The 12,434-nt window shown below is 39.5% G+C and overlaps 1 protein-coding gene across 7 annotated transcripts in view; it reads left to right on the top strand.

Annotated features, from left to right (window-relative positions):
* pcbp4 (poly(rC) binding protein 4) overlaps positions 1–12,434 on the top strand; it is an 80,028-nt gene that overhangs the window by 19,594 nt on the left and 48,000 nt on the right. Inside the window, exon 1 of one of the 7 annotated variants that reach the window (XM_079594117.1) lies at positions 4,074–4,090. The exons of the other annotated variants lie outside the window; for them this stretch is intronic. The gene's annotated coding sequence lies outside the window, so the exon portion shown is untranslated. Of the gene's footprint in view, positions 1–4,073; positions 4,091–12,434 lie in introns of those variants that run through there. 7 annotated transcript variants of the gene reach the window in all.

Raw genomic sequence — 12,434 nt, forward strand, 5'->3', positions numbered from 1 at the left:
TAATAAACATGAATACAAATTATGAATAATTTACTGCCATTGTGTGAATATGTAATCATGTAACTGTAAAAGTAAGTGTAATCTGATTATGACCATTTTAAAACTTAATACAATCCAATTACAAGTACAACATTTTTGGAATCTGATGAAGTAATCCAGATTACATGTCATCAGTTACTACCCATCACTGGTTAAAACATTGTTTTCCAGTAAGCAACCCATTAATTGGAGTATTTTGGCTCCGTCGTTTCTAAAGACAGAGGCTCATGAGATAGATGTGGGTTTAAGTAACTTATGGGACAGGAACTGAAGGTCACAGCCCACTGGCAGGTCACGTTGGAATCATGCATCAATTATTTTTATTTCTTGTTTTTGCCTGACACTGTGAGTTGCCAATTTGGGTGCCCGTTTTAGAGCGCTGGCATTCCGGGCAAGGTAAGCGCCCACATTTAACCACCGGTTCTGCTGTTTTATTGGTGTGGCTTCACTCCAGCATAAATGAATAGGTGTTTCAGTGCATAGCTCTGTCTCTGCTCTGCGCAATGTGTAAATTTATGCTTAAAGAGTGTTGAAAGAGGAGTGACCATAACACAATTTAAGGTTCACTTAAATTAATGCTAAAATGTATTCCCTTGGTAACAATTTAAACCCAAGTGAAATGGAATAATAAGTTTGTTTTTCTCTATTTTCTATTTTCTATTTTTGGACCAATTTGGTTGGTGAGTCAGTGAGTGAGTGAGTGTTATTATTGATATTATTGAGTGAGTGGATGAGTGAGTGGATGAGTGATTGAGTGAATATGTGAGTGAGTGAGAGTGAGTAGGTGGGTTGAGTAAGTGTTATTGTTTTGGTGAGTGAGTGAGTGACTGAGTGACTGAGTGAGTGAGTGAGTGACTGAGTGAGTGAGTGAGTGAGTAAGTGAGTGAGTGAGTGAGTGGATGACTGAGTGAATATGTGAGAGTGAATATGTGAGTGAGTGAATAAGTGAGTGAGTGAGTAGGTGGGTTGAGTAAGTGTTATTGTTTTAGTGAGTGAGTGAGTGAGTGAGTGGGTGAGTGAGTGAGTGAGTGACTGAGTGGATGACTGAGTGAATATGTGAGTGAGTGAATATGTGAGTGAGTGAATATGTGAGTGAGTAGGTGGGTTGAGTAAGTGTTATTATTGTTTTAGTGGGTGGTGAGTGAGTGAGTGGGTGGGTGAGTGAGTGAGTAAGTGAGTGGATGACTGAGTGAATATGTGAGTGAGTGAATATGTGAGTGAGTGAATATGTGAGTGAGTAGGTGGGTTGAGTAAGTGTTATTATTGTTTTAGTGAGTGAGTGAGTGTGTGGAGTGAGTGCGTGAGTGAGTGAGTGAAATGAGTGAGCGAGTGAGTGAGTGCGTGAGTGGATGAGTGAGTGAGTGAAATTAGTGAGCGAGTGAGTGAGTGAGTGGATGAGTGGATGAGTGAGTGAGTGAGTGGGTGAGTGAGTGAGTGAAATGAGTGAGTGAGTGAGTGAGTGAGTGAGTGAGTGAGTGAATATGTGAGTGAGTGAGTAAGTGAGTGAGTGAGTGAGTGAGTGAGTGAGTGAGTGAGTGAGTGAGTGAGTGAGTGAGTGAGTGAGTGAGTGAGTGAGTGAATATGTGAGTGAATATGTGAGTGAGTGAGAGGGAGTGAGTAGGTGGGTTGACTGAGTGTTATTATTGTTTTTAATTGTATTGAGCCGTTTAGCAGTGTCCTGTGACGTGATATAATAAATCGAATTATTTTAATAAATTAACTAATCCTCCTATAATTATATATATAAATTTATATATATATATATATATATATATATATATAAGGTTCTGATTACCTCATATTAATTAAGAGACTACATGGCATATTTATAGTTTTTCCAATGTATTTGTCACGCTGCAAATTTACAATAAATGGACATTTAAATTAAATTAAATGAAGGAAAAGGTCATTTTCAGGACACAAGGTCAAAATACTAAAATAATTACTCTTTTTAAAACCCCAAATCTCAAATATGAATACAAAAATACCTATTCTCAATAGCAATTTCCAGTAATAATAATACTAATAGTTACTTAAACAGTAATGATAATGGGTAAAGATGCGGTAAAATGTGCTTAATGGTGCCAAAATAGGCTTAATTTTCTTTAATACAACTACAGTTTATATATTTTCAATTCTTTCCTTTGATTTTTAAGATGACATAAAATGGGTTCCTAAAAGGGTTTAGTGAGATTCATTCAAACAACAGCTCCTCTGTGCGACGCCCAATTCAAACCGAACAAAATGAAGACAATAAAATACAGTCGGCCCTCTGTCTGCATATTCTGAAGAGAGGGATCTTGACATCCGTGCACCTGCATTTTTAATTTCCACCCTGACCGCTCCACAGAGCTCGGGCTCCTCCACGAGAGATCAGTCAGAGCCAGATGGAGATGTCTTTTCCCCCAAGTCATATATTACTCTTTCATTCCCCCTATCTCTCTCTGTCATGAAGCAAAGTACTTCGCCGAAGACGTCTCCTGCCATCACGGGGTCTCAGGCAAGCCGGAGTGCTTCAAATGTAAAAATAGCATGACGTGCTGTCTGCCGATTGGCACACACACACAAAAAAGATTTGTTAGCCCGTCTCACTCTTTAGTGTCTGGTAAAAAAACACAGGAGCCAAAGAAACAGAGACTTGCAGATGTAATCGAATGAAGAATCACTCGGCTCATATTACGGCCAATTTGGGCGCAAGGACAAAACGTACATATCCGTAATGTTTCCTCATTACATTTTCTGGTTAGTGAAGCCATTCAGAGATCAGGTGACGGACGAATCAAGGGAAAGCAGAAAGAAAGAAAGGGCGGAGGACTCCGGTTTACTGTTCACTGTTACGTTTGCTCATTGGGTTGGGATTTGAACACTGAAAAAGATTCAAAATCCCATTGTCTTTCATTGATGGAATGACTTTGTTTTAATAAGTGGTGTTTTATATTAATTCGACTACATGGCATATTCGGTAACATTGTTACCGATTTCTTTGTTTACTATCTTTAGGGCAGTAGGCTACGTGAATTAAGTCATTCTCATTTCCAACAATGCCTTCCTCAAAAGTAGTAAAAAAAACGTTAAGGAACTTGAATTTTGAAAAGATTCTCAGTCCTCCTTTGTACTCTTTCACATCCTCTACCTTTAATCCTCTGCAAAGTTTATTTCACGAAAACGATCAGAGTCAAAGTTCAGCAAAGGATTAGTTTATCAGTTACGCCGAGATAATCGGGAGGGAGCCGCAGTGGAGAAATCTTTATTTATTTATTTCAGAAGTCTTTGAAAGTCTTATCCCAATCCACCGGAGTTCTTTATCCGTCCTTATCCCGCTCTTAACCTTTGAATCTCGACAGGCTCTCATCAGGCATCTCTGCGGGGAACAAAGCGATCTGACAGGTCTATATGATGACTGGTATAGATGTGTAACGCCACGCTTCAAATTTACACATTTATCTTGCTTAGGAATAGTCTGAAATCTGTATGCTAATTAGCAGGTTTATCTTTCCGCTCAAGTCTCACGATGTCCTGTTATAAAAGATTCCAAAAAGGTCTTCTGGCACTTTTAGCGAATAAGGTACAGTTTGATGATCTGTTTTATTAGATATTAGATACCATTGTCTACCGTTAACCAACCGTTTATTGTCTTCCCTGTTATTCACAATTATATATATGTTTATAAATATATAATGAATTACAATTACAGAATAATTATCATCATTATTATTGTTAGAAACGTGCACACAATATTTCAAACCACATTCAAAATTAGAAAGGTAATTGATCTAATTAAAGAAAATATTCCATAATAATTAGTTTGGCCTACATCTCCAAATATTTTATTTTCATGTATTTCATGTATTATATTCACGATATTTGATCTAATTGTGTACCCTATTTTTGGAAAGAACTTCTGTTCTCTATTATCCCTTTGTCTTCTCTACAGTATCAAGTCTATATTTAAACACTGTGTCATTTATTTTATCCTTTGCATGTTTATGAAGAAGAAAAAAAAAAAATTCATGCCCTAATCTGCAGTTCCCGTAAGCAAGCAGCAAGTAATGTGAGAATCCATAACCTGAACCGCCTGACTATTCTAAAACTATTGATCATCGGGCTCCACACCCCCGTCCCAGCATCTCTAGTGGGTTCTCGGGTTGCTTGCATCATCCTCATTGTGTGGAACCAGAGTAAAGCGACAGATTGATAGAACGACCTTCAACCCAGACAGAGGTCAAAGGTCCACATAGGCGTTTCTCCTAAATGACAGGCCATACATAGTCATTATGCCTTAAGGTCAGAGCTGGAACAAGGACTGGAGAAGGATGAAAATACGGGATACTCAACTGTGTAATTGAATAAGTGAAAAGAAATTTAGTTTCCATAGTTTAAGAGCGTTTAAGATAAAGCATGCTTAAGTTGTTATGTCTCGAGGGACTCTAGTTACAACTGCAAGATCTTTTTTTTAGCATCACATTTGAAAGTACCTCTATTTTTGTCCTACTTTTTAATTCAATATCTTTAGCTGTAAACAGAACATAAGTTAAATCATTGAATTCAATGGAGGGGGGAACATTAAAGAGCTAGAAATAGCCTGTAATATTTTATAGAAGGGTAAGAAACAAATGCACATGAAATAATTCCCAATAGGGCTGCATCGCATATATTTTTAGATGTGCTTTTAGATGTGCGTGTCTGTCGGCAATGTAACCGAATGCATCCAGAAAATTGGTTGTAATCTGAGAGAATCGGCAGCATATGTAGGGATCTCGCCTGAGGGGCTAATGTGTCCCGTGAGAACAAAGTGGTCCCCGCCGCAGAGCACCCATTTACCCCTGCGTGAAGAGGATTTTAACTGAGGATGGCTCGATCTGAAGAGGGCTACGTGTCGTTAGCGAGCCTTGGTTCTGCGTCCTGTGAGAAAACTCAGTCTGGATGCTTGGCCTTGTGACGTTAAACGTATGAGGTTGGATTTCATCAGTGAAAAGCACATTATCACTCTTAGTCCAAAAACATAATTTGCACAAGTATGCAAATGTGAGCTACTAGCCAATGTAGCCTCATTTTACATATACATGACATGGATTTTTATTAAGTAAAATTATAATTTTCAACCCTGATTCTGACCCTCTGTAATGATTGGTTTTTAAGGGGCGGCTTCTTTAAGGCTAGTCAGTAAACATCCATTGTTATGATAGGCTGACATCACCATTGCATAGGAAACCATATCAACGGCCACTCGCTATTACACATGTTTTCTGAAAACATCAATATAAAACCGTCATTTACAGATAAAGCATTATGAAATAATTTGCTTAAAGGGATAGTTCACCCGAAAATGAACATTCTACTCACCCTCAAGTTGTTCCAAACCTGTATAAGTTTCTTTCTTCTGCTGAACACAATAGAAGATATTTTAAAGAATGTTGGTGAGCTTTCTGTTGACAGCACCCGATTGACTTCCATAGTGGGAAAAAAAAATACAATGGAAGTCAATCGGGTCCATCAACTCTCTGGTTACCAACATTCTTTAAAATATCTTCTGTTGTGTTCAACAGAAGAAAGAAACTCATGCAAATATGTCGTCCCCCAATATCAAAATGAGCTTGATTAAATTGGTTTTAAGATGAGATAATATGAGTTTACAATGAGGAATACATTTTAATGTCCATTATAGCATTACTTGCGTCAGTACTAAGAATTCAACACGCACCTACGTGGGTTTACGAATCGTGTTCAGACCATTTTAAAAAGAACCTTAAATCGAGCTTATATCTAGAAGTATATGCTTTCATGTACTTGCATCGAGTATGTTATGAATTGTGTTGTAGCACATTCCGGAAAACATTTTGTTACTCTCACCCCCCCCCCCCCATCCCCTATCCCCTAAACCTCACTCCCATCTGGGTCACGGCACCAATGTAACCTTTCCAGTTCTACTTGCACTGCTCTGAGCGGGATTCAACGCTGTGTTTCCGTCATGGGAGTCAGGTGAGCAAACAAGGACGTTAAAGACTTCAGCATTTAGCGTCATTCGCTAGCCTCTTGTGGGCTTTATTTACTCGCACAGCTCTTACAAGCTGGCCTCTGTTTCCTCCCACCCGGGTCATGGCACCAATGTGACCCCTTTGGTTGTACACACACCGCTCCGAGTGGGATTTGAACCGAAGTTTCCCGCATGAGAGGCGGGCGTGTTAACAAAGAAGCTAAAGACTGCAGCCTCTAACTAACGTCAGTCGCTAGTGCGCCTCTTGAGGCCTGGGGAGTGAGGTTTACTAGCACAGCTCTTACTAACTAGCCTCCGTCACATTATGAATTGTACTAAAAAAAATGGCCTTGAAATTGACTGTTTTGAAACTAAAGTATTTTAAAGAGCAAAAACTAAACAATGCACCTTAGATATTTTCTAATAAACAGACCTTTTAAACCACCCTTTAAATGGGCCTGGGAGGAAATTCATCTGGGAAGTGAGAGGAAATGATGACTCGGATCTTAACAGGATTCTGTATTGCTGGAGTGTGTTCTACAATTAGTCTTCTGAGCTCATCGATTTAAGCCCACTATCTAGCAAGAGACGAGACGTGCAGATCCTTTGTGGGTGTTTTTACCCAGAGGGGCCGTCCCGATTGCTGTCCAGATGTCCATTACTTTAATTGAGAGTAAGGAACAGCAGACTGCCTACTTGAGGGAGAAGGAGATAAGACAGGAAGAGGTAACGTGCAGGGATGAGAAGCTATTCCTGGTCAAAACATTCCACTGTTCTAAGTGGTAAAACTATTCAAGTCCTCATGTTGGTGCATTAATGTCTCCTCCGTCTATAAAATTGTAATGAGATTTATCTTCTGCGCTGTCCTAAAACATTCTTAAAGAAAGGTATTCGCGAGCCATACTTTGTGTTCCCTGTTGAATCGTGTGCAATTAGACCACGTGTTAGAATAAATATGGCCTATTTTAATTGTATGTAATTTTGCTATGACTTTCAGTCATGTACAACTGCGAATCTCACATGTCGCTAGATGAGCTCAGAAGTGGTCACCGTCCGTCGAGGCTCGCTTTATTCCAGTGTCATTTAGAATGACAAAAGGGGTATTTTTATGTGACATTGTAGCTCTCACAGGGACTGTAGTCTGGGTTGTGGAGACGCCGAGCTCAGCGACAAAGCCTCGTATTTGTTTTGAAAGGCTTCTGTTTTCCATCCTTTTCATACCAGTATTTTAGATATTTCTAGGTTCATAATTGTGTTGTCCACGGTTTTTATTTCACACCAGTTGCTTGTTTTGAGGATATGAGAGAATTTGTCTTAGCGGCATTTTAACTGTGGTTTGTTCTTCTAACATTTAGGTGATTAAGCGTTGTAATCAAAAGGAAAATCTTAAATCAATTTGTGATTTTTATTTAATTTTTATTATTTTGTTCGCATTTTGGCAGTGTAGTTAGGAATATACCATAGGCTAGAGGAGATCCTTTTATGAGCCATTTTTTTCCTTAGCAAATAAATCGTACCCCCTTAATTAACTCAATTAATCCGCTCAAGACTTTCATATTTTGAGCATTTTTTTTTCCTGATTAATAGTCAAAGCGTGGGATTACTGGTTCTAATAATTATAATGTCCAATATAATGGATGATTTTAATCAAGGAAAATAAAATGAGACAAAACTTTCATGACCGAATGCAGTAACATGCCATCACTGAATATTAAGGCTGCACTTTAACTCGAGTAGCAATGTAACACAGAGCAATTTTTGTTTTAGGGCCAGGCGACTGATTTACGGTGGTTATTTTGGGCCTAAAACAACAGGTGATATAAACAATGAGCTTTATCCATGTGGAACCACTACAACCTGGCAGGGTTTGAATGTTTAAAATGACCTAAACACACTAAATGCACTATTTAGTTATTGGAATACATTTTACATTATTATTAAGTGAAATATAAAGGCAATTTTACTAAATATATTCAATCTTTAGACTGGAACACTGAACAGCCAAGAAACGGAAAATACACTTTTGCGGTCTCAGCACAAAACCAACAGATGGCTAAATTATCTTGACTTATTGTCTTGGTGGATTGCAGCAGGCACAGGAAGCCCGGCATTATATTATCCCCTGTGAGTTGGAATTAGCACAATGGCTGTGGAAAAAGCTTGAGGATCCTTAAAATCATGGGGGGTAAAAAAAATCAATAGGTGCTGTAGGGGTTAATGAGGCAGATGTGCGTTACGTAGAAGAGTTTGCATGCGATCTGGACAGCTTAGCCGTACGTTAGCTGGATAGGGGCCAGACTGTGTTCTGGTACTCGACGGACCCCCTTGGAGAGAGAGACAGAGTGTTCACTCAATAGACGAAACATGGACTGACATGCTCTTGCCGTCCAGACACGGACGGCTGAGCTCAGCGCTAGTCAATCGAGTCAACACCGCGACGCGGTTTTATTTCGAACAACGCTGCTAGTTAGGATTTTATACCAAGCAATGTGTAAATTAACAAGGGCTAACACCACATGGTGAACTTCTTAACAAGCCGCCCATGCGCTGAAGCATGCGGTCCAGCACTACTTCACGCTTCTGTGAGGACCAAATTTACCTGCTTCGTTGGCGGCACTGATAAATGCTGACAAAACCAACAGTGCATCCAGGCCTTGCCCAGCCCCTAGGATGGTTAAACGACACCGCACATATATAGCGGTCAGCGCTTTCTATTCTTTGGTACCAACGAAGGGAGACATTTACTAATGAGAGCAGGCCATTCAGCCCATCAGACGCCTCCATCACACACGCATTGACTGAACAGAGCTGTAAATCACAATTAAAATGACATGGCTTAACAAGCCTGTCTGCCGTCCCCGCTTCTTCGCCCGTCATAGCACAAACCCCCAGAATTACAATTACATAATTAGATCATTTGTCCCTTCACCTAATTTGGTACTGTGTTGCGTTGGGTTATTATGCCGCTCCTCATTTAGGACTAATATTTTGTTGTTATACTAATAAGATAAAGATGCGTAAATGTCAGCAGTGCATTTATTAAATCACGACGGGATCCAGGATATTAGTATATGGATATTGCAACCTGGGTTTACCATTTGTCATCTGAAGGAATAATGAGACTCGCCTGCGACGATACATTCATTTGCGACGTTATTTAAAGAGGATTTTTTAATCAGACGTATCTGTTTGTAAGATATCTATTTATATTTCTCCAAAGTAATCTTTCTGAACATCAGGAGTGCAGGATTCGATGGGGCGCAGGTCTTTTAAAGCCGTAATTTTGTTTATCTGAAGAATGCTTTTCGGGGGAATCAGATTGCCTGGTTTTGATGGATTACAGTCGGTCTTTGTGCCTGCTTTGTAATGCAAATAAATCAAAAGGCCATCTCTGTCTCATTAATGCACACACACACTTGCTGGTTGTACGTGCAAACTCGAGTAGCATGCTTGTTGCATCATGTTTACGCATTGATTTGTTAGAAAGATCAATGAATTATCTCTATTTAAAGATGAAGGTGTATAATTCCTGCACTGTTAGTGTCACTACACTGGATAACAGCAAAAAAAAGAGGGTTTTCAAACTGAAACACTCCCTGTCTGCAATTGGTCTGTCAAATAGATAGCCCCGCCCCAAACTCACCCCATTGGTTGAGTCAAATCTGCTGTTGTCGGGGCTACTCAATCAAACAGAGAAATGTTTTGAAAACATCAAAGAGGCAGAACTTGCACTTTCTGTGAATCGATATACTGATTACATTATTTAACTTTATATTTTTTTTAATGAGAAGGTAGTTTTAACATAGAAGAAATGAATACCTCACTTCTAAGGCGTATTCTTCATGGCAAAGCACTGTAAATGAAAGGACGATGCTTGAACGTAGATTAAAGGACAGATTGTGTGGCAAAAATAGCTTCTTTCACCATAAAGTTAGATCATTTGAGGAGATTAGGTAAGATTAGTCATCAAAATGGCTATGATACAGAGTAAAAATATCTCTGGAGGGATTAAATGGTAAGGAGGCCAGTTATCAAGAACAGGGCACGAATGTAACCTTTAACATCTGTGACATTTTATCAGTCGGGGTAATTATCATCACCTCCTTGTGACTGAACATTAATCAGCCTGGCTTATCTTTGAGCAGAATTGAGAAATAAACAGCGGCAAGCCAACATGTACACTGAACGGATCATTAGCAGTGCAAGTTATGCAACTCGTTTTTCATTTCTCATTTGGTTTTAATAGTTCTTGCGTCTCTTATGACACAGTTTGACAGTATGATGGGGCAGGAGGTCAGCGCTCTTACAGAGTGTTAGGGCACGGCGAGCAGGCTGCTTCTGCTCCCCGCGGACCTCATTAAAACCTTGAGGAGATGTGGTGTGAGTCTGACCACTGTTCAATTGAAGAGTAGTGCTTGGTTGAAGTGGCCAGGCCTTCAAAGAAGCAAATATTAGAGGGGTTGGTTATGCATTTCTTGTGTTCTTTGTCACCCCTGTGGTGCAGTTAAGGATGTACTGTAGGCAGAGTGTCTTTTAACTGCTTCATGCAATTTTCAACTTTGTGAAGATAATTCTTAGAACATCATTCCTATAAACCAATGGGATTAGTGATTTTACAGTTACTGTAGGGGCTTGAACCCCTGTGAATCAGTATCAAAATCTGTATTGATTGTGGAGGTAGGGTTTGGGATAAGATTAGGCAGAGGGATGTCTACAACTAAGTCCCTGTTTACACCTGGCATTAAGATGTGTTTTGGTCGATCGAATCACAAGTAGACATTGTTGACATGTTCCTTTTTACATGTGATGTTTTAATCTTAAAAGTCTCTATTGTTCCCTTTCAACCACTTCTGTCCTGATTTATTTAAGGGGATGGTCTATGAGGGGGTATATGAATGGACTTTTTCAGATCTTTCGATCTAATTGATGAAATAAGCTTACGCAATTTACATATGAACGCACATGGAGACGATTGAAAAACATACGGAGAGCATCAGTTTTCATTTGTGCTCTGACAGCCGCAAGATCACGCCGAACACTGTGAGTGTGTGTTAGAAATAGGGAATTGTAAGAGAATATTGTGCTTGGCACGTTTTTTATCTTCAAACCAAACTTGGGTCTTCCGCCGACAAAGTTTAAATCCCATCTTTTACGTTAAACGTTTACGCGTTAGGTCAGTTGGCGGAAAGTAGGTGTTTTTTGTTGCTTTTCGAACGCATTCGACCACATGAGCATTTATACTACGAAAGCAATCCGCTGCATGCGTTTTCAACTACTTCTGGAAGTGGTTGAAAGCGGACAAGCTCAAAAAGTTTTAGACCACGTTTACACCTATATTTAGCTTCATCCACTTGTGATCCGATCGACCAAAACAGATCTTAATATCAGGTGATAACAGGGCCTAGGATTGCTATGTATCGATTGGATGTAGTAGACCCAACCGTTAGACTTTTTATGGTTTACTTGGTTTTGTAAGCTTCCAACAACAGTTTTACAGTTCGCATGGTATCCAATTAAAATAATCTGATTATCTGAATTCTTGAGCTTTAATAAAAAAAATAAAATAAAAAAAAACAGAACTTGTTCATCATCATTGAATGTGTAAACTGCTTTTTTAAAGGGATAGTTCACCCACAAAAAAATAAAAAATTGGAAACCTGTATTACTTTCTTTTCTTATGCGGAACACTAAAGAAGGTACAGTATTTGTAATAATGTTGGTAACCAAACGGTGACCATTCACTTCCACTGTATGAAAAAAACAACAACAAAAAAACATAAAGACATGTCTCAAATTATCTTTGATTAGTTTCAGGTTTGGAACGACATTAGGGTGAGTAAATTATGACTGAATTTAATTGTTGGGGGGTAAACTATCCCTTTAATTAAAATTTTTAATTAAGTAATAGAGGATAACATCATTGTTTCAGGAATGTTAGTCAAAAGGATATTGATCCAGCCATAGGTCCTACTTGGTGAAATCACCTAGTTCGCAATTATGCACTTTGAATAATAAAAAATGTGGTTATTGGTGGAATTTGTGCAGTTGTGTGTAGCAAAAGCAAGACATGTTTTCACAAGGGAAATGCATCGAGTCCTGTCGCCTGTACTCTAATTTGAGCAGGCTGTCTGGATCCCTCAGGGGTCCAGCTGTCCAGCAGGGAACAGCTGAGGAGCTTCCCAAAGATCAGAGGCACACGCCCGAACCGCTCTGCTTGTGCAGCTGACAAAAGCCCTACCCTGTCCCTCCGCCCAGCCCCACTCAGTTTGCTTTGTGCAGCAGCCCTGGAATCCACCCCTGTGTGAAGGGTGGGTGGCACGCCGTGTTGTTTTAGCACCATGCTCCACTGGGCTCAGGCGTCAAGTCTCTAAACCTACCACATATCTGTCATTGGAAGGGCTGGCTGACACAGACCTCTAAT

The sequence above is a fragment of the Phoxinus phoxinus genome (genome assembly GCF_949152265.1).
Source record: "Phoxinus phoxinus genome assembly, chromosome: 20".
Classification (NCBI taxonomy): domain Eukaryota; kingdom Metazoa; phylum Chordata; class Actinopteri; order Cypriniformes; family Leuciscidae; genus Phoxinus; species Phoxinus phoxinus.